This window comes from Sapajus apella, unplaced genomic scaffold (genome assembly GCF_009761245.1).
Source record: "Sapajus apella isolate SASKATOON/1434 unplaced genomic scaffold, GSC_monkey_1.0 scaffold58, whole genome shotgun sequence".
Lineage (NCBI taxonomy): Eukaryota > Metazoa > Chordata > Mammalia > Primates > Cebidae > Sapajus > Sapajus apella.
Genome location: NW_022436998.1, coordinates 4582928 through 4602562, shown reverse-complemented (window position 1 = coordinate 4602562; position 19635 = coordinate 4582928). Strand labels below are relative to the sequence as shown.

General features: G+C 40.5%; 1 non-coding gene across 1 annotated transcript; it reads left to right on the top strand.

The window, feature by feature from the left end:
• Positions 1–2965: 2965 nt before the first annotated feature.
• On the top strand, positions 2966–3106 carry LOC116528474. The gene has a single exon (XR_004259049.1). It is a non-coding gene; the product is annotated as a U4 spliceosomal RNA (small nuclear RNA).
• The last annotated feature ends 16529 nt before the right edge of the window (positions 3107–19635 follow it).

The window sequence follows — 19635 nt, the reverse complement described above, 5'->3', positions numbered from 1 at the left end:
CAGAATGTATTGATGGTGGCCTTTGGAAGAAGGATATAGACAACCCCAGTGGTAATTTTCAATGTCATTATTTCTGTTATCTTTACAGGGTGAGGTTGGGGGAATCGATGAGGCAATATTTTCAGTCATATCTGATAAAATAGCTTTGCAAATATCCACTCAACCAGAATGATGACTATATCCGAGAAATTAGCCAGGGGAATTCACTCCCTTTCCATTCCAGGCGTTCCTTGCAGGGAAGTCATGGCTGTAGAATAATACATGGAGAGAGTGTAGGCTCTGGAGTTAGACCCAGAAGACCAGCTCTACCATATCCCAGCTCTGGGACTCTGGCCAGGTTAACTTAACTGTTCTAAGCCTCAGTTTCCACATTTGTGAATGATAATAAATTGTACCCATGGACAGGCATTAGGGTGTAATAGTTTAGAGCACAGACTGCCTATGTTTGAATCCTGGCTCCTCCACTTACCAGCTGCATGACTTTGGAAAAGTTATTTAACTGTCATATGCCTCAATTTCTTCTTCTATAATCATGTCTTCAAAAATGATTCTATTAAATTGAATTGTTTTAAACTGCTATTTTGTAGGTCAAAAACAGTCAAATGTCGGTAATTTCAAATGATTCAAACTAATACATACCTCACAGGCTTATAAAGAGAAGGAAGTGCGTGAGTCAAGTTTAAGTCAACAGGCTTAAAATGATGACTGTTACATATTAAGCACCACACAGGAGTCAGCTCTTACTGCATAGCTGAGTTTGTTGAAAAATCAAATGAATACGATAATGTGATAAACACTTAGCATAGGGGGATTGTAAACATTCCATAAAAGGCTACTTGGTCTTTTTTGTACTTATTATAACCCCTTCTTAAGAATATTTGACTTTAAAATTACTAATGTTTTCAAAAGGTTGTTTGTGCACTGCCCTCAAGTCCGCCAGCCCCTGAGCACATGCAAACTTATTACCATGAATTTCAGAAGGAGAGTGGGTGAAGCTATGAAAAGAGTAGGGACAGCTCAGGACAATAGACCTTGGAGAGACTGAAGCCCAGGACAGGGGCACTCTACTGTTAGCCTCCCCAAATATTAGGTTGAAACCTATAAAACTCACTTACATAGTGCAAAATGGAAAAATGTTCACAATTTCATGTGATTAAACATACTAGATTCCCCTAGCCAACCTGGTTTTCTTTTATATTCTTGACAGTATCAGTTAATGCCATGTCTCTTTTTTTTCTTTATATTTTAACATTTTTGGCATTGAGATGTATCTTACAATCACGTGTGTCTTTAATATGGCTGAATTTCTTTCCCTTTCTCTTCTGAGCAACTAGGTTCTGGTAATCTCACTTTTTCCCCTCTTTGTCTAGTCACCTTAGGGTGGTAGCTGCTTTACCTCAGCCTTGAAGGAAATAACTTGTCCCAACAATTATTAATAACCAGTTGCCTCAACTTCCGACTTTGCTCTTCCAGCCTTCCAACATCTGTGGAAACAATTCCCTGTATTAAATCCTTTCTTTTGAGTCATCTAGCAAGGTTTCTATTTCTTGACTATGCTGACTATTGCATATATTAATTTTAAAAGAACCTCTTCAAATGGTAAATGAGTTAAGCATTCACATAGTCATGTGAATTGTATATATCAGATTTCTTTCTCTTTATCATGATATTTTACTCATCAGACATTTATTGAACATCAGTTTATGCCACAGCCTATGCACCTCTCATTGGTAAAAAGGTGAAAAAGACAATTTTTGTTCCAGAGGAGCTTAGAGTGGAGGTAGAGCTGGGACTACAGCAGAGACAGAGGTCACAGCATGATAAATGCCATGGGAGCACATGGGGGGCACCTAGTGTAGACCAGCCCAAGGCAAATGAGCTCAGGGAGGCCTCCTTCAAGCGGTCTGTCCTGCATGCACAGCCATGGAGGAGAAGCAAAAGGGAGGAAAGATCTTTTAGGCAGAGCAACGAGCAAATGCTAAGGCTCAGACTTAGAGAGTAGGGTTTCTTTTAGGGCACTGAAGTGTTTCACTATAGTTGGAGAAGTGTTGGAGAATGACAACAACTAATACTGGAGAGATAGGTAAAGGAACAGATCATGAAGGATAGTGTACACCATGTTGAGGAACTATGTAAGACTATGTTTTTATACTGAGCTCAGTGGAAAACCATTGAAATTATTGGATTGATCAAGCTTACAGTTAGGAAGATACTGCTCACTGAAAAAGGAGGATAACATACTCTCTAGAAGCTACCAAATGACTGACTGCCTAGGCGCAGGGGTTAAGGTAGCAGTTCCCAACCTTTCTGTCACCAGAGACTAGTTTCATGGAAGACAATTTTTACATGGACTTGGATGATTTTGGGATGATTCACGCACATTACATTTATTGTGCACTTTATTTCTATTATTATTACATTGTTACAGATAATGAAATAATTAGACAACTCACCACAATGCAGAATCAGTGGAAGCCCTGAGCTTGTTTTCCTGCAACTAAATGGTCACATTTGAGGGTGATGGGAGACAGTGACAAATCATCAGGCATTGCATTCTCATAAGGTAGTCTGCAACCTAGATCCTTCTACAGTAGGGTTTGCACTCCTATGAGAATCTAATGCTGCCTTCCATCTGAGAGTAGGTGAAGCTCAGAAGGTGTGAGCAATGAGGAGCAGCTGTAAACACAGATGAAGCTCACCCTCCACTCACCTCCTGCTGTGTGGCTCAGTTCCTAACAGGTCACAAGCCAGTACTTGTCTGTGGCCTGGGGGTTGGGGACCCCTGAGTTAAGGTGTTAATTGCTTCTTCTTTCATTCCCTAAACATTTAGTGAACACTCATTATATATTAGACATTGCGACTGATCCTTATAAATAAGCTTCATACCCTCCAAGAGCATACAGTCTAATGAGGGAGAAAAACATCTTAAGTAATTATGAGAAGTATTACAGAAATACAGATGAAGAGCTTTGCACAGTGGCAGTATTGTAGCCAATGAGGTTTATCCGAGGCGTGATTATTCCTCATTGAAAACTTTTCCCAATACCCCGCCATGATGACTTGAAATATAGTTGGCATTGGCAAGTTTTGACAGTCTCTACGGAGACTGAATCATAAAAAAAAAAAAAAAAAAGAAAGAAAAGAAACACAGATGAGGGAGGCACCAAGTAGGAGAATACGGAAGATTCCACAGAGGACATGACATTGCTTAGATGTTGAAGGAAAAATAAGGGCATGCAAGATAAAAGAGCAGAAATACAGTATTTCAATTAAAGGGAGCACCATTTGCACCATTTGCAGTAGCACGTGGACATTGTGTTCTTGGTGGTCTCAGGGATTAGAGAAGAGTCTGATGTAGCTGGGCCACAAGGTTTACAAACTGGTCTAAAAATAAGGTCCTAGGGCCCAATTGTAAAAGAGTTTGTGAGTCTTTTTGGCATGAGGCATCTCCTCCAGGTAACAGAGAATCACCAAATGTTGTCAAGAGAGATGGGGGTTGATGAGATAAGATTCACGTTCATGCTTTAAAAAATTATGTCAGAAATAGAACTGAAGAATAGAGACTGGCAACATGGAGATTCATTATGAGGCTGAGGCATAGTTTGAGTGGAAGCTGACCAGAACTTGAACTAAGAGAGAGGCAATTGGGATGAAGAGGAGCAAACCAATCCTGGGTCAATATATTCCAACCTAGTAAACATTTTTTTGAAAATGTTTTTGAAAGGGAGCTTAGAAAATATGCTTTTATTCATCTTTCTCCAAGCTTTGTTAGAGTCTGTTTAACTGTGTTTTTAAAATTTATGCCCCAGTGGAGCAGACTTTTCTCATCCCAAATTATTTTGGAAGGTATAGGCTGCATTGCTAAGGAAAATGCTGAAAGGGAAGTGTGAGTACATGGTGCAAAATGCAAATAAATACTCTATGGTATGCAGGGAAAGAGCTTTTCAAAGAAGGAAGGGCAGAAGCCTGGGGTAGAGAAGTGGAAAAGACCTGAGTTGGAAAGAGATGTGACACCTAGGAGGATTTTTCTTTCTTCTTGTAATTGAAGGGAGAGATGGAGGAAAATTCTGCAAACAAAGGCTTAGAGGTTCCCAATGGCAAACACCTCCAGGAGCCAGCAGCCAGTAACACATAAATAAAGCAGGCTTGGTTTAAGAACACGGAAGTGATCCCAGAAATTTGGGAGGCCAACACAGGAGGATGATTTGGGCCCAGTATTTTGAGACTAGCTTGAGCAACATGGTGAAACCCTGTCTCTACAAAAAATACAAAAACTAACCAGGTGTGGTGGCACATGTCTGTGGTCCCAGATGCTTGGGAGGTGGAAATGGGAGGATCAATAGAGCCTGGGAGGTCAAGGCGGCAGTGAGCTGTGTTCACACCACTGCACTCCAGCCTGGGTGACAGAGTGAGACCCTGTCTCAAAAAACAACAAAAGACCCCCATAAAACAGGCTGGGCATGATGGCTCACACCTGTAATCCCAGCACTTTGGGTGGCCGAGGCAGTCGAATCACCTGAGGTCAGGAGTTTGAGACCAGCCTGGACAACATGGCAAAAACCTATTTCTACTAAAAATACAAAAATTAGTCAGGCGTGGTGGTGGGCCCCTGTAATCACAGTTATTCAAGAGGCTGAGGTAGAAGAATCGCTTGAACCTGGGAGACGGAGATTGCAATGAGCCAAGGTAATCCTAGTGTACTCCAGCCTGGCAACAGAGTGAGACTTGGTCTCAAAAAATAAAAAAAATAAAAAACCCACAAAACAAAACATGAAGGAGGCTGGGTGGCAGCGGCTCATAACTGTAATCCTAATACCTTGGGAGGCTGAGATGAGAGGATCACTTGAGCTCAAGAGTTTGATATCAGCCTGAACAATATAGTGAGACCACATCTCTATTTTTTAAAAGCTTAAAAAAAAAGGAAATATAAGGAAGTGCATGGTTTATAAACGGGGCAGATACCCACAAGCTCCAGCCAACTGTTGTCCTGTGGAAATGCAATGTTTCCTGATCTTGTGATTTTTCAAGAGAAGCCAGAAATCTAGGTATTCATGTAAAATCATCCATTGTCCTTAAATGTGGGCAACTAATTCAAATGTTTTCTAAACAGCATGCTGGCCGAATAAAACATATGTGGCTGCATTTGGCCCTTCGGTGGCCAATTTGTAACCTCTGGTCTAGAAGGAATGGTAGGTTATTTGAATAAATCCCACTAGCCATGATGGATATGCAGCCTACTTGTGCTAGAATGTAAACAAGTCATGGGAAGATACCATTTCCCAGAAAAGCAAATCCTATTAAATCCACTGGCTATGTTTGGAAAGACAATACAGAATGTACTGATATGTAAGTTTAGTTTTGCTTTGTCACAAAAATTTTTATGAAGCTGAGCTAGAAGGAAGGAAACGGATCTTCTCGGAAGTGGTTTCTAATGTATATCTTTAAGAAGTCAGGGTTGAGGAGAGTGGCACTTTGGAAAAGATCATGGTCTAAAGTCTCGTTCAGGAACTAGCACTGGAAATTAAAGTCAATTTTTTCAACCTGTATCACAGACCGTATATAAAGAGTTCCCATGAATCAACAATAAGACAATATCCAAAGGAACATGAACAAAGAATAGGCACAATTCTCAGAAAAGGAAATATAAGTTTTTACATATAAAAATGCTTGACTTCACTTAGCATGTGAGCAATCCAATTTATAAACAATGTTTATCACGTATAATATTATAAAAAAAGTTAACAAGAACTTCATATATATACCATGTAGGCAAAGGTGTTGGGAAGTTGGCACTATCATACATTGGTGGTGAAATTTTAAATTGGCATGACTATTAAGGAGTGCAAATTGGCAGGATTCATTAAAATAAAAAATATGTATATGCCTTGACCTAGATATTTCTAAATCTAACAACTATCTACCCTCATTCATACTTGCGAAAGGACATCTATATATACACAAGTGTATATAATATTCATTATAGCATCATTTATAATAGCAAATGATTTGAAATAATCTAACTGTCCAATAATATGGAAATAAAATAAATGACAATAGACCCAAACAATGGCATCCACTGAAGTAATCAAAACAAGAAGCAGCTCCACATCAACTGAAAAGAACGACTCTCCTATATATATATTAAGAGAAAGGTAAGAAGTGTAAATTATGTAACACCATTTGGTATTGCATAAACATATACTTAGATATGCACAGTGTATCTCTAGAAGGCTTAAAAGCATCTTTTAGAAAGGGATGTCTCTGGGTAGGGCTGAGTCATGGGAGACAGATCCGGGAAAAAAAGCTTTTGCTCTATACTCTTCCATACATGTATCCACAATAATATGTAGATAATATATTATGTATTGTATAATGCAGTAATATGTATAATGTATATAATTTATTGTTATGTCTATACTTACATTAACCCATTAAAAATTTTTTTTAGATGGAGTCTCGCTCTGTCACCCAGGCTGGAGTGCAGTGGTGTGAGTTCGGCTCACTGCAACCTCTGCCTCCTGGGTTCAAGTGATTCTCCTGCCTCAGCCTCCCGAGTAGCTGGGATTACAGGCACCTGCCACCATGCCTGGCTAATTTTTGCATTTTTAGTAGAGATGGGGTTTCAGCAGGTTGGCCATGCTGGTTGAACTCCTGACCTCAGGTGATCCACTCACCTCAGCCTCCCAACCCATTAAAATTTTTAAGAAAAAAAGTTACATTAACTTTTTAAAAAGTCACTAACTTATTATCAAGCCTCCCTGAAATCTCCTTTTACTTTTGGATTCCAAGGTCAAATTTTGGGTTCAAACTTTTACTTTTACTTTTGAATTGCAAGGTCAAGCTTTTGAGTTACTAGTAAGTCTGCCAAAACTTTAGCCATTGAACGACTTGCTGTTATTTTTCTTTTGCTACCTCACATTCAGATTCAAACCACCATTACTTTTTCTATCCAACATGTTGGTAAAAGCACACCCAAACCTACAAATGTGAAAAAAAAAATGAGACCTAGAAGTACAATTCATCTGTAGAAAAGTTCTGAGTCAGTTCATTTTCAGGGGGTCCAGACAACTCCTGAGCTTTTCTCTGAATGATTCCTCTAAGTCAAATAAAATGATAAGGTAGGCCTTTAAATGATGACAAGCCAACCTGGGTCTGGTGGGCTGGGAGTGGAAAATTCTGTGAAGTTTTTATGTTCCCACTGTATACAAGCACAGATTACCTTTCTCAAGCAGGCATGGAAGCATATAGAGAACCTAGAAATTCCATTAGTTTCAGAGTCTAGTGCCAATAAATTTGATAAGAAATGGGAGCAAGGTTATTTATTTGTTTTACAGCAATCTAAAGACTACACAGTAAGAAACTCTTAGAATATTTTAGATCAGTAATTGACTAAAACATTCGTGATTATTCACCAAATCCCCATATATTCCCTGAGCACCTTCTAAGTACTAAGCCACTGGGCTAGGCGCATGGTAGGACTAAAATGATGGGTAAGGAGTTTCTAATCTAATTCCATGCTTTCCAAAGACTTCTCTGAGGAGCACTAAAATCTGAGGAATACTAATAATTTTACAAAGTAAAAATATTTTCTTGGTAATTAAGAATCAGAAAATAATTAAGCTAAATTTTAATTGGCACAGGACTTTTTAGATATTTTACTATGCTCATGCATAATGTGAACCTTCTAGAGAGGGGCATGGATGCAGCCTTTCCTGAAGCATACCCCAAAGAATTCTAAAAATATTTGAACACAATTAACGTTTTGTTTGGGGCAGCTGCAGGAACTAATGTCTATGTAATGTACATTGAGAAAACATTAACCTTAAATGCCAAGACAAATGTAAATACATGTTTGAAAAGTCAAATAGCAAAACAAAACTATCATAAAGCAAACTGGAGTTAACTGCCCAAATGCTTGACATGGATGTAATAAACAGCTCGAGTTTAAAGGATAGTGGTGGTCTAGAGTTATAGAAGCTGGATAGAGCAGAAAGAACTGGGTCTATGCCTGAAAAACAGGAAAGTATCCTTCAAGGGGGAGAAGCAGCTGAAAAGTGATGTAGCTATTTGGAGGATGAAGGGACCAGCCAGCCAGAGCAGAGGGCTCATTATATGGGAAGGACAGGGAATTAAGCCTAGATAGGACCGGATTGAAACAGGCCACGGCTGTCAGGTTAGGAAGTCTGAACCTTACTTAGCATGCAAGAGGGAGCCTTTAAAAGCCTCTAAGCAAGACACTGAAATGTTCAAAGTGGTTTTCTAAGAAAATCACCCTGGTGCTAATTTGAAGAAAGGAATGGGAGTAGGAGGGTGAGTGGAGTGGAAAGAGATGAAGGGAGCTGAGTGTTGACTGTGAGATGAAGGTCTGGAATAGGGTTAGTGCACAGATTAAGAAGGGCATTTTAATGAAGAACTAACAGAAAGTGAAGACTGGATGTCAGAACTGTATAAATGGGTCATGGGGTTTGGCTTCTGGATGATAAAGTACCATTTTTATAGGGAAGATAGTTTTTGGGATATCAATTTGCATCTTGCTCTGAGTTTTCCTCCCCATCTCCATACCCCTATTGCCACAAAAGCAGGCAGGCCTATTTCTTTGTTTGAAGAGCTGTCAGCTCTACCTGTCTTTTTTAAAAAGCTGAAACTCACCAAGGGATGGTGTTGGATATTCCAGAATGATGACCAGTAATAGCTGAAAAGGAGTTTTTTCAAGGTCAGGGGAAGAGAAGGCAGCAGAGTGGATTTGAAGAGACTAGGGAGAGAGTCCTCTGAGATGCGTACACCCAGCTCAGCTCCCAGCTGCCCTCCAGGAAGATGGCTAAATTCAGAGAGCAGGGCTGCAAGGTGCACCTGGAGAAGCCAGAAGATAGTTCCTCCCAGGGGAAGGAGTTGAAGATTCCCATGTCTCACATTTAAGTGTGTCAAGATAAGGAGCAATAGGAATGCTAACTGCTATGTGAATATAATTCACTTTGGAGAGGCATTTAGCTCTAGCTAGTAAAACTGAAGATTCCTAGAGAACATCTAGGTATATACTCACACATAGGCCCAAGGAAAAAGGTGTAAAAATATAGAAGGGCAACATTGTTTGTAAGACTGGAACATTGGAAACAGCCTGAAAATCAAAGAGTAGGATGTTTAAATACATTGTGTATATTCACAAAATGGACTGCTAAACAAATGAACTAGAGCAACATGGATACATTTCAAAAAACAGTGTTGAGTGTCAAGAAAAAGTTTTGGGAGGAAGTTACCATTTATGTAAAGATTTCCAATACACAAATCATAAGCAAGTATACTATGTATTATCTATGGGCATACAAACAAAGCAAAAGGGGAAAACCCTCATGAGATCCACAATCATTAAAGTCAGGATAATGCTTGCATTTGGAGTAAGGGAGATAAGAAGGGAAATTGGATTAGGAAGGGATCGTAGGAGCTTCAGGTATATCTAATGATTTAAATCTAAAGGAACTATAGAAAAATGTTAAGATCTGTCAAAACTTAGTAGTGGGTACATGGATGTTTGTTACAGTATCCTTTTTTCATCTACGTTTTAAAAATATTTTACAAAAGTATTTTAAAATTATTTTAACAGCTCTATTTAGGTATATGAGAAGAAACCATCATGTTGATAAAGATAATAAACATATCTATCACTCCCAAAGTTTTCTTCATGTCCCTTTTGAGGAGATCTGGTATTTGGTACTTGCTCATCCCTGTAATCCCAGTACTTCAGGAGGCCAAGGAGGGCAGATCACTTGAGGTGAGGATATGTTGGCCTGGCCAACATGATAAAACACTGTCTCTACTAAAAATATAAAAATTAGCCAGTGTGATGACATGAGCCTATAGTCCCAGCTACTTGGGAGGCTGAGACTGGAGAATCGCTTGAACCCAGGAGGTGGAAGCTGTAGTGAGCTAAGATTGCACTACTATACTCCACCCTGGGTGACAGAGTGAGACTCCATCTCAAAAGAAAAAAAAAAAAAAAGGATGGGGCTTTTTCCTTATGAAAAATGAATTGAGCTTACTGCCAGCTTGGGAGAAAGGGATTGCAGAGTCAGATTTATATTAATTTAAAGAAAAATAAGTATTGTGATGTTTCTTGCTTCGTTGAGTTTATGACTGAACATTTATATTTGCTACAAACAACTAGAGAAATTGGGTGGAAGAGTTTAAAAGTAACAGTGGAAACATGGAGTGGGCAATTAAACATGAGGGCTAGAGCTGCAAAGGGAGGTCAGCACCTAGAGGTTGAGGCTTTGGTGGACATCTGCCTGGTTCAAATAGTTAAGGCCACGTGAATAGATGAGATCTCCAAAAGAATGAGAGTTGACAAAGAACAGCCTTGGATGTAGGTCCCTGCCTTGGCATGTGCAATTGAGATAGGTAAGATCTAGCCGTGGTAGGCAGGTGGTGAAGTAGTATACACCAATGGTCAGGAAGCCAAAGGAAGAAAAAGTAAGGCTAATAGCATTACATACCTTAGAGAGGAAAAGCAAACTGAGGCTGAGGAGCCATTAGGTCTAGTGACTGAGAGATGGCTGATGTCCTAAAAAGTGTAATGTCAGTAAAATTGTGAAAACAGAATTCCACTTCAGATACTTAAAGAGAGAGTGCAGATGAAGACACGTCTGAGTAAATATAGATCATTTTAAGAGTTTTGCTGTGAAAAGCTGGACAAAGCAGGAATGGTGTGTGTGTGGGGGTGGGGGGACCGCGAGGAATAAGTGGAAGCATTTGCTGATGGAAAAAACCTAGGATGTATGTTTAATAATGACCATCTTCCCCATCCTCAAATATTGCTATTGTAAAATATTTGCTATAATTCTAAAGCTTTATTTTTAGAGAGTTAATTCAAATTCACCCACCTGGGAAAAAAAGAAATAAAATATACATTTAAAATGTGTCATAAGCAATGAATGTTGCTTTCAAACCCTTAATACAAGTGGAGAAATTACAAAAACCTTGCTACTCAGAGTGCAGTCCAGGCACCAACAGCATGAGCATCACCCGGGAGCTTGCTAGAATGAAAAGAGCACAATCTCAGATCCCATCCCACATCCATTAAATTAGAATGTACCTTCCCCAGCGATTTGTCTGCACATTCAAGTTTGAGAAGGACAGCTGTCGAAAACATTCAGGAATTATGACATGACTGATACTTCGAGAAGCTCTCTAGGGATCAGACAGCAGAGGGGCAAAACCAGTCTGTCTGGAAGAAATCATTAGTTGATTAGTGAAACACCAATCAGGGATTCATCAGGAAGGGTTTGAAAGAGAACAGGAACCTGGTAGCTAGGGAAACTGAGTAAGAGGCTGAATCCAAGAACCAAGCATAATCTTAGAAAAGCAAGATAGGCCAGACTTCAACTTTCAGGAGCACAGTCTTTACTGGAAATTCTTTATCCCACTTGGCGATTGCAGGAAACAGTCACTTCCAGCAAGGTAAGTGGTGGTAGGAATGTGGTTGACAAGGGGTCCCTCTGGGACTTTGCAGGCAGGAACCTCCCTCTGTGGCAGATGGGCACTGCAGTTATCTCAGGCCAGGTTGGCATCCATGCTAGTAGGCCTGGGGTACCAGTGCCTACCCCTCTTCCTTCTTCACTCAGCATCACTGTGCCATATGATCAAGACTTCAAAATCTGCCTTAGCTGTATTTCTCCATCCTCTTTGCTTTTAAAGGTTGAATGTCATCAGGATTTCACTGCAACTCTCATTTAAGGGACTGACTCTTGCCCTCCCACCTCCAAGTCCTCAAGGGACCTGATAATGAAGGTCCAGGGTGGGACCTAGAAAATACATTTGTAATAAGCACCATAATGTGATTTTGCTGCAGATGTTTCCAGACTAGATTTGCAGAAGCAGCCTTCCTTCTGCTTCACTCCTTTCTGCTCAGGGTCTTACCAATTGAGAGGTGAGGTGGTAAGGATATGGAGGCTCTCAGAAACTTGCTGGATCCTTTGTAATATCTACTCCGTCTCTAACTTCTTTGCAATGTCAGTTTTCCAGACTGTGTTCTTCTTCCCCACTCCTTCATCACTCTTTCGCTCTGCCCTCACTGCCTTCCAGTGACCTTCAGACAGGTAGAGTCTACCTATCCACAAATATTCAGCCCTCACCAACTCTCACCCACTCTAAATTCCTCCAACATGGTCTCTTTCTTGCTATCTACAGTTCCACTTTTGGAATTCTCCTCTGGATTCCAGCCAGCTTGTATTCTTCTCTTCTACGGCTTCTCCAGGTCTCCAATTACCTCTTTGAGGGCATATTAAAAAGCCTCTTTATACTCCTCCTCCTTGACCTCACAGCTGCATCTGCCACTGCCAATCACCCTCTTCTCTGAGCACCGTAGAACTGCTGGGGTAGGCATGTTCAAGGCTGCATCACACTTTGCCTTTTGATGGAATCAATGAGCCTGGCTCCTCTACTGTAGATGGATCTCAGGATTTAGCAGGTATTCCTTCCCACTGCCTCAGGTGCTTCCTTTAATCCTCTGAAAATTGGAAAACCGATGAGGAAGCCTAAAAGCTGAACTGTCTTCGAAATTGATTGTATTAGGATTGCTCAAAGATCTGATCTTACAGTCAGGACTGGCTACATGGTTTGCAAGGGCCAGTGCAAAAAGAAGTGTGGACCCTTTGTTTAACGAGTCTTAAGAAATGTCAAGATGATGGTAGCAGAACCTAAACCAAGGGCAGGGCTTTTTTTTTTTTTTTTTTTTTTTTGCAGAGGCTGTGTGACTGCATAGATCACATGCTCAGGAAGCTGGCCCTGCTGATGGTTGACCAGCTTGTTAGCTTGGTGATGCTCAGGACTAGATAAGTCAGTGAGAACATGGTTAAAATTCAGATAAACTCATAGCTCACATTCCCAAGGTACTGGCTAGTTTTCCCAGGGCAACGCCCTCCATGGTCACAGTCTTCACTTCTCACCTCTATAGGCTCTAACATGGGCCTCAGCATTGACTGAAGGAAAAGGAATCTTGGGAATGACCCAGCGCAGCTACTTACCAAAAGGATGGGGGAAGAAACAGCCCAACAGGGCAGGTCAGAAGCATCATCATCATTGTCGTTTTAATAACTGGAGTACAGAATAGTATAAAACTTAATCCTCAATGCTGTGCTCTGACTCTTCCCCATTTCCAGCCCCTAAACCCCACAAGACCAGACTGGAGATAGAAACGGGAATAAGCAGCAACAAGCCTCCCTGCTTTCTTTGGGGCAGAGCCAAAAAGAGATAAAGAAAGTGTTGTATTAGGCAGCAGTAAACAGGCAAGGGACAAGTAGGCCTTTAATAAAACAGACCTTTATTGGGGCTAAAATGGCCCAGGGCTGACCCCACCCTAAATCCTGGCAGTGTCCAACGACAGGAATTCAGAGGAACAAAAACGCTGGCATTGCCTGCTGCATCCCATGCATACATAACAGACAGCACTGCAGAGTCTCGCAAGCAAGGAATACATAAATGCCATTATCCAGTCTTTCAGCCAAAACTTATTTTTTAGTCTGGACAACTATGCTATTCTGCTTTCCCTGCCTCAAATTTCTGTCCTGTGACTCACAGGGAGGGCTTCAGGGAAATGAAATATCCTGAAGACCTAAAATAGGTCCCTCTCCTTCTCTCTAATATCAGGATGAGTTTCCTAAGGCATTTGTTTCTTCCTTAATTAACCAGGCATGAATGATAATATTGCCTGGGTTGAAGAACTCATCTCTGTCATTGGTAAATATAAATAATGAGCCCTGTTCATAGAAAAGCCTGCCAGAATTTCATTGATTAACATCCCGTGCCACAGCCTCTCTTTGAAATTAAAAACACTTTCAATGACACTGAAGAGAAAAGACATTGCACAAAAAAATATTTCTAAGACAAGGTTGTCATTAAAGCATGCCAGAAATAGAACTGTTTTTATTTAACCATCCTCACTCCTCCCTGCCCCCTCCCTTGCTGGCTGTGAGGCAGCATGCAGTTAAATCACAAGGATTACAGAAAGTAATTTCATCCATTTGAATTTTAGAAGCTTCAGAAGCAGATCTGTGGATAATGCTTAGTTAATGTGTCTCTTTGCCCCCATGGCAAGTGATAATTAAGGAAGTGATATGAGCAGATTTAAAATCCAGCTGTTTAGTAATTTACAGAATTTTTTGATATCTTAACGGCACATCAGATTCTGCCCCCCTGCCACGATCTTAGTTCTGACCCACGTTGTTCTCCCAACACAGCCTCTTAATTGGTCTTCTTGCCTCCAGCTTTATGCCCCTATTTCATGGGGACCCCACTGCTGGGCAGAATACGAACACTGGTCATTGAAGGGCCAGAATCACTGCAGACTTGTCGGTAAGTACAGTGGGTTATTTGGTTTGGTTTGGCTCTTTAGATTTGCAAAGCCTTTAAATGAGGTTAGTGAGCTTGCTACACAGCCTCCTCAGCATTCCCTCTGCAATCTCTTATACAAGATCTTCCACCATGTGATCCCTGCCACTTATGCACCTTGATATGTCACAGTTATTTTGCCTCGGTGGCTTCTGGTCCCTTCTGCCAGCCTTGGCTACCTGTGCTTTTGGCAGGAAGTGCTCTACAGCCCACCACAACCCCTGGCCTGTCCCAGCTCTGCTTGAAATCCAGTGAAAAGAACACAATTATCTCAATAGGTGCAGAAAAGTCCTTCAATAAAATTCAACACTGCTTCATGCTAAAAACTCTCGATAAATTGCGTATTGATGTATCTCAAAAGAATAAGAACTATTTATGACAAACCCACAGTCAATATCATACTAAACAGGCAGAAGCTGGAAGCATTCCCTTTGAAAACCAGCACAAGACAAGGATGGCCTCTCTCACCACTTCTATTCAACACAGTATTGTAAGTGCTGGCCAGGGCAATCAGGCAAGAGAAAGAAATAAAGTGTATTTAAATAGAAAGAGAGGAAGTCAAATTGTCTCTGTTTGCAGATGACATGATTGTATATTTAGAAAACACCATAGTCTCAGTCCAAAATCTCCTTAAGCTGATAAGCAACTTTAGCAAAGCTATAGGATACAAAATCAATGTGTAAAAATCATAAACATTCCTATATACCAATAATAGACAGAACCAAATCACGAGTGACGTCCCATTCACAATTGCTACAAAGAGAATAAAATACCTAGAAATACAAGTTACAAGGGATATGAAGGACCTGTTCAAGAACTACAAACCACTGCTCAAGGAAATAAAAGCAAACACAAACAAATGGAAAAACATTCCATGCTCATGGATAGGAAGAATCAGTATCCTGAAAATGGCCATACTGCAGCCCAAAGTAATTTATAGATTCAGTGCCATCCCCATCAAGCTACCATTGGCTTTCTTCACAGAATTAGAAAAAAAACTAATTTAAATTTCATTTAGAACCAAAACCAAGCTCGTATAGCTAGGACAATCCTAAGCAAAAAGAACAAATCTGGAGGCATCATGCTACCTGACTTCAAACTATACTGTAAGGCTACAGTAACCAAAACCAGTATGGTATTGGTACCAAAATAGATATATAGATCAATGGAAAAGAATAGAGGCCTCGGAAATAATGCCACACATGTACAACCATCTGATCTTTGACAAACCTTACAAAAACAAGCAATGGGGAAAGGATTCTCTATTTAATAAATGCTGTTGGGAAAACTGGCTAGCCATATGCAGAAAACTAAAACTGGATCCCTTCCTTACTCCTTATACAAAAATTAACCCAAGATGGATTAAAGACTTAAACATAAAACCTAAAACCATAAAAACCCTAGAAGAAAACCTAGACAATACCACTCAGGACATAGGCATGGGCAAAAACTTCAAGACTAAAACACCAAAAGCAATGGCATCAAAAGCCAAAATTGACAAATGGGATCTAATTAAACTAAAGCGCTTCTGCAAGGCAAAAGAAACTATCATCAGAGTGAACAGGCAACCTACAGAATGGAAGAAAAATTTTGCAATCTATCCACCTGACAAAGGACTAATATCCAGAATCTACAAAGAACTTAAACAAATTTACAAGAAAAAAGCAAACAACTCCATCAAAAAGTGGGCAAAGGATATGAATAGACACTTCTTAAACGAAGACATTTGTGCAGCCAACAAACATGAAAAAAAGCTCATCATCACTGGTCACTAGAGAAATGCAAATCAAAACCACATTGAGATACCATCTCACGCCAGTTAGAATAGCGATCATTAAAAAGTCAAGAAACAACAGATGCTGGAGAGGCTGTGGAGAAATAGGAATGCTTTTACACTGTTGGTGAGAGTGTAAAATAGTTGTGGAAGACAGTGTGGTGATTTCTTAAAGATCTAGTTCTGGAAATACCATTTGACCTAGCAATCCCATTACTGGGTATGTACCCAAAGGCTTTTAAATCATTCTACTATAAAGACACATGCACATGTATGTTTATTGCAGCACTATTAAAAATAGCTTGGACTTGGAACCAACCCAAATGCCCATCAATGATAGACTGGATAAAGAAAATGTGGCACATATACACCATGGAATATTATGCAGCCATAAAAGGGATGAGTTTATGTCCTTTGCAGGGACATGAATGAAGCTGGAAACCATCATTCTCAGCAAACTAACACAAGAACAGTAAACCAAATACCACGTTCTCACTCATAAGTGGGAGTTGAACAATGAAAACACATGGACACAGGAAAGGAAACATCACACCTTAGGGCGTATCAGGGGGTGGGAAGTTAGAGGAGAGATAGCATTAGGAGAAATACCTAATGTAGATGACAGGTTGATGGGTGCAGCAAGCCACCATGGCACGTGTATACCTATGTAACAAACCTGCACGATTTTCACATGTATCCCAGAACTTAAAGTATAATTTTTTTAAAAAATGAAATTTAGCTCATCTTTTGAGGTCAAGTTGAAAAGTTACCTTCTCCATGAAGTGTCTGTTTTGTAGTCAATCTCGTGTGTCAGAGAAAGCAAGGACTCTGACATCAGGCAGACCTGAGTTTGAATCCTACCTCTTTCATTTATCAGGTCCAAGAGCTTAGCAATTTTCTTAGTATCTTTGAAGCTCCACCTACTTACTGATTTGTAAAATGTGAATGATTTATACTGCAGGTACCCATCATTATCATTACGTGCTTTGCTTCTTCTTCTTCTTTTTTTAATTCGTTACCCAGGCTGGAGTGCAGTGAGTGATCTTGGCTGCAACCTCCGCCTCCCTGGTTCAAGCAATTCTCCTGCCTCAGCCTCCTGAGTAGCTGAGACTACAGGTACCTACCACTACACCTGGCTATTCTGCCTCAGCCTCCTGAGTAGCTGAGACTGCAGGTGCCCACCACCACATCTGGCTATTCTCCTGCCTCATCCTCCCAAGTATCTGGGACTACAGGTGCCCACCACCACACCTGGCTAGTAGAGACAGGTTTCATCATGTTTATCAGGCCAGTCTTGAACTCCTGGTCTCAAGTAATCCACCCGCCTTAGCCTCCCAAAGTGCTGGAATTGCAGGTGCGCTTTGCTTCTTTTACAAAACATTGTATAGCACTTTCTACGTCTGTCTTTTCATAAGATATTTGTGCATCTGTCTTTCTCCTCCACTGAATCACAGCACTGGGTTGTCATCTGTTACATCATTGCATTTCCACAGTGCCCTGCATGGACCTCGAAACTTGGCAATCAGTGGACATTCATTAAGTATGTGTTTGCTCAAATTGTCTGCTTTGCTTTAATGAAACTGACAGTCATTTGTTTAGCTAATAACCGGTGGGAGAGACAGGCATAAAAACTTTGTCAATTCATACCTGTACTTCTTTTCATTCCTCATTTTTAGATTTTAATTCACATGATTTAGATTTTAACCCCCCAAATTATAATATAGTGGTATATAACATTACTTGTATGTATATATGTACATATATACATTTAATCTATACGTACTATGCATATATATATTTAAATTTTATTATAGTTATATAGTGTTTCCTATTAGCCAGGAAGAAATCTAAGTGCTTCACATATATTTCATATGTAATTCTCACAACCAACCTGGGAGATAGATACCACCCTGATCCCCACTTTACAGATGAAGAAACTGAGGCTTGGAGGGATGAAGGTTAAGCGATTTGACTAAAGTCTTGCAGCTGGCACATGGTGAGCCTGGAGCCACACCTAGGATGTCTGGCTCCAGAGAACAAGATTCTTACTACTGAGTAATGCCTCTGACATACTATCACCAGACAAATCAGAAAGCAAAAAGTAAATGGAAATGATCTAATTGATTACTGTTTCACACACAAAAAATAACCTAGTTCAACTGATGTTCTGCTTAGCTAGATCACCAAGTGCCCATATGTGAGCTTGTGTAAGAATGAAAATGACTGACAGAGGTTTTGCCCACCCAGATGCTCCTGTGGCCCCTGGCAGGTAGCGCTGGATCTCCTGAAGGCCCCTTCTCACCTCTCCTGTAGATTTAGCTGTAACTTGTCAAGAAAAGCAGGCGTAGGACCAAAGGTGCGCAGCAGCAGGGGGACACTCTAGCCAGAGATTCAAATCCCTACAGAAGCAGAAGTCGTCGGGAGCAGAGGCAAAGGATGTCTGCCACAAATTCCTAGCTCAGTCAGTGACAGCCAAGCTGTCTTGGTCCTGAAAATGACTCAAAAGTCAGGGCTGAAAATTTTTGGAGGATTCACAGAGTTGATAGCAGCGGCCTTAGACTTGAAGAGTACACAGCCATTCTATGGCTGTGAAAACCATCCATGCTCATTCTTGTGCTCCAGGAGCTGCAGTCATACCCACTGGCAGTATATTGCTACTTCTGTTCCAGACTCAAAGACCATAGGATGCCATTTCCATATAGTAATGATGGTAATGCTTCTCAAATGAATGTACAAATAACTGGTAGTCTTGTTTAAAATGTAGATTCTGACCTAGTAGGTTTGGAGTTGCTTGAGATTCTGCATTTTTAAAAATAGAGATGGGGTCTTGCTATGTTTCCCAGGCTGGTCATAAACTCCTGGCTTCCAGGATCTTCCTACCTCAGACTTTCAAAGTGTTGGGATTACTGGCATGAGCCTGGCCAGATTCTGCATTTCCAACAAGCTCCTGGGTGATATCGATGGTGCTGGTCCAGGGATTACACTCTGAGTTGCAAGAGCCCACGGATACTAGCCTGTAATTGGTTGGGCGCATTGTAAATCTTTAAAAAGAGTCTGTAATACAGACCATTTCCAGGAGTTATTTGCCCAAGGAACCCATTTTAGTAGAACATCTATTAAAATCTCTATTAATTAATTAAGATTAAGATTTAATTTTGAGTAACATAAAATTCAGAATTGCTGACATTTTCCTTTTACACATAAAAGAAATCTAGATAGTCTAGGGTGAGCCATGACCCCAGACAGCCTCAGGAACCCTGTCTCCTTCTGTTGCATTGTTCTACCCTTCACAGCTTGTAGCTTCCACATCCACGTCCAAGATGGCTGCTCCAGTTTCAGCCATCACAAACGCATAACACTGGCACGAACAAGGAAGGACAGCAGAAGGACAAATGCACTCTCCAGTGACATTCCAAGGAGTTGCACACACTACCTATGGCTTTCATATCATTGTCCAGAACCTCATCATATGGCAAAAGTGC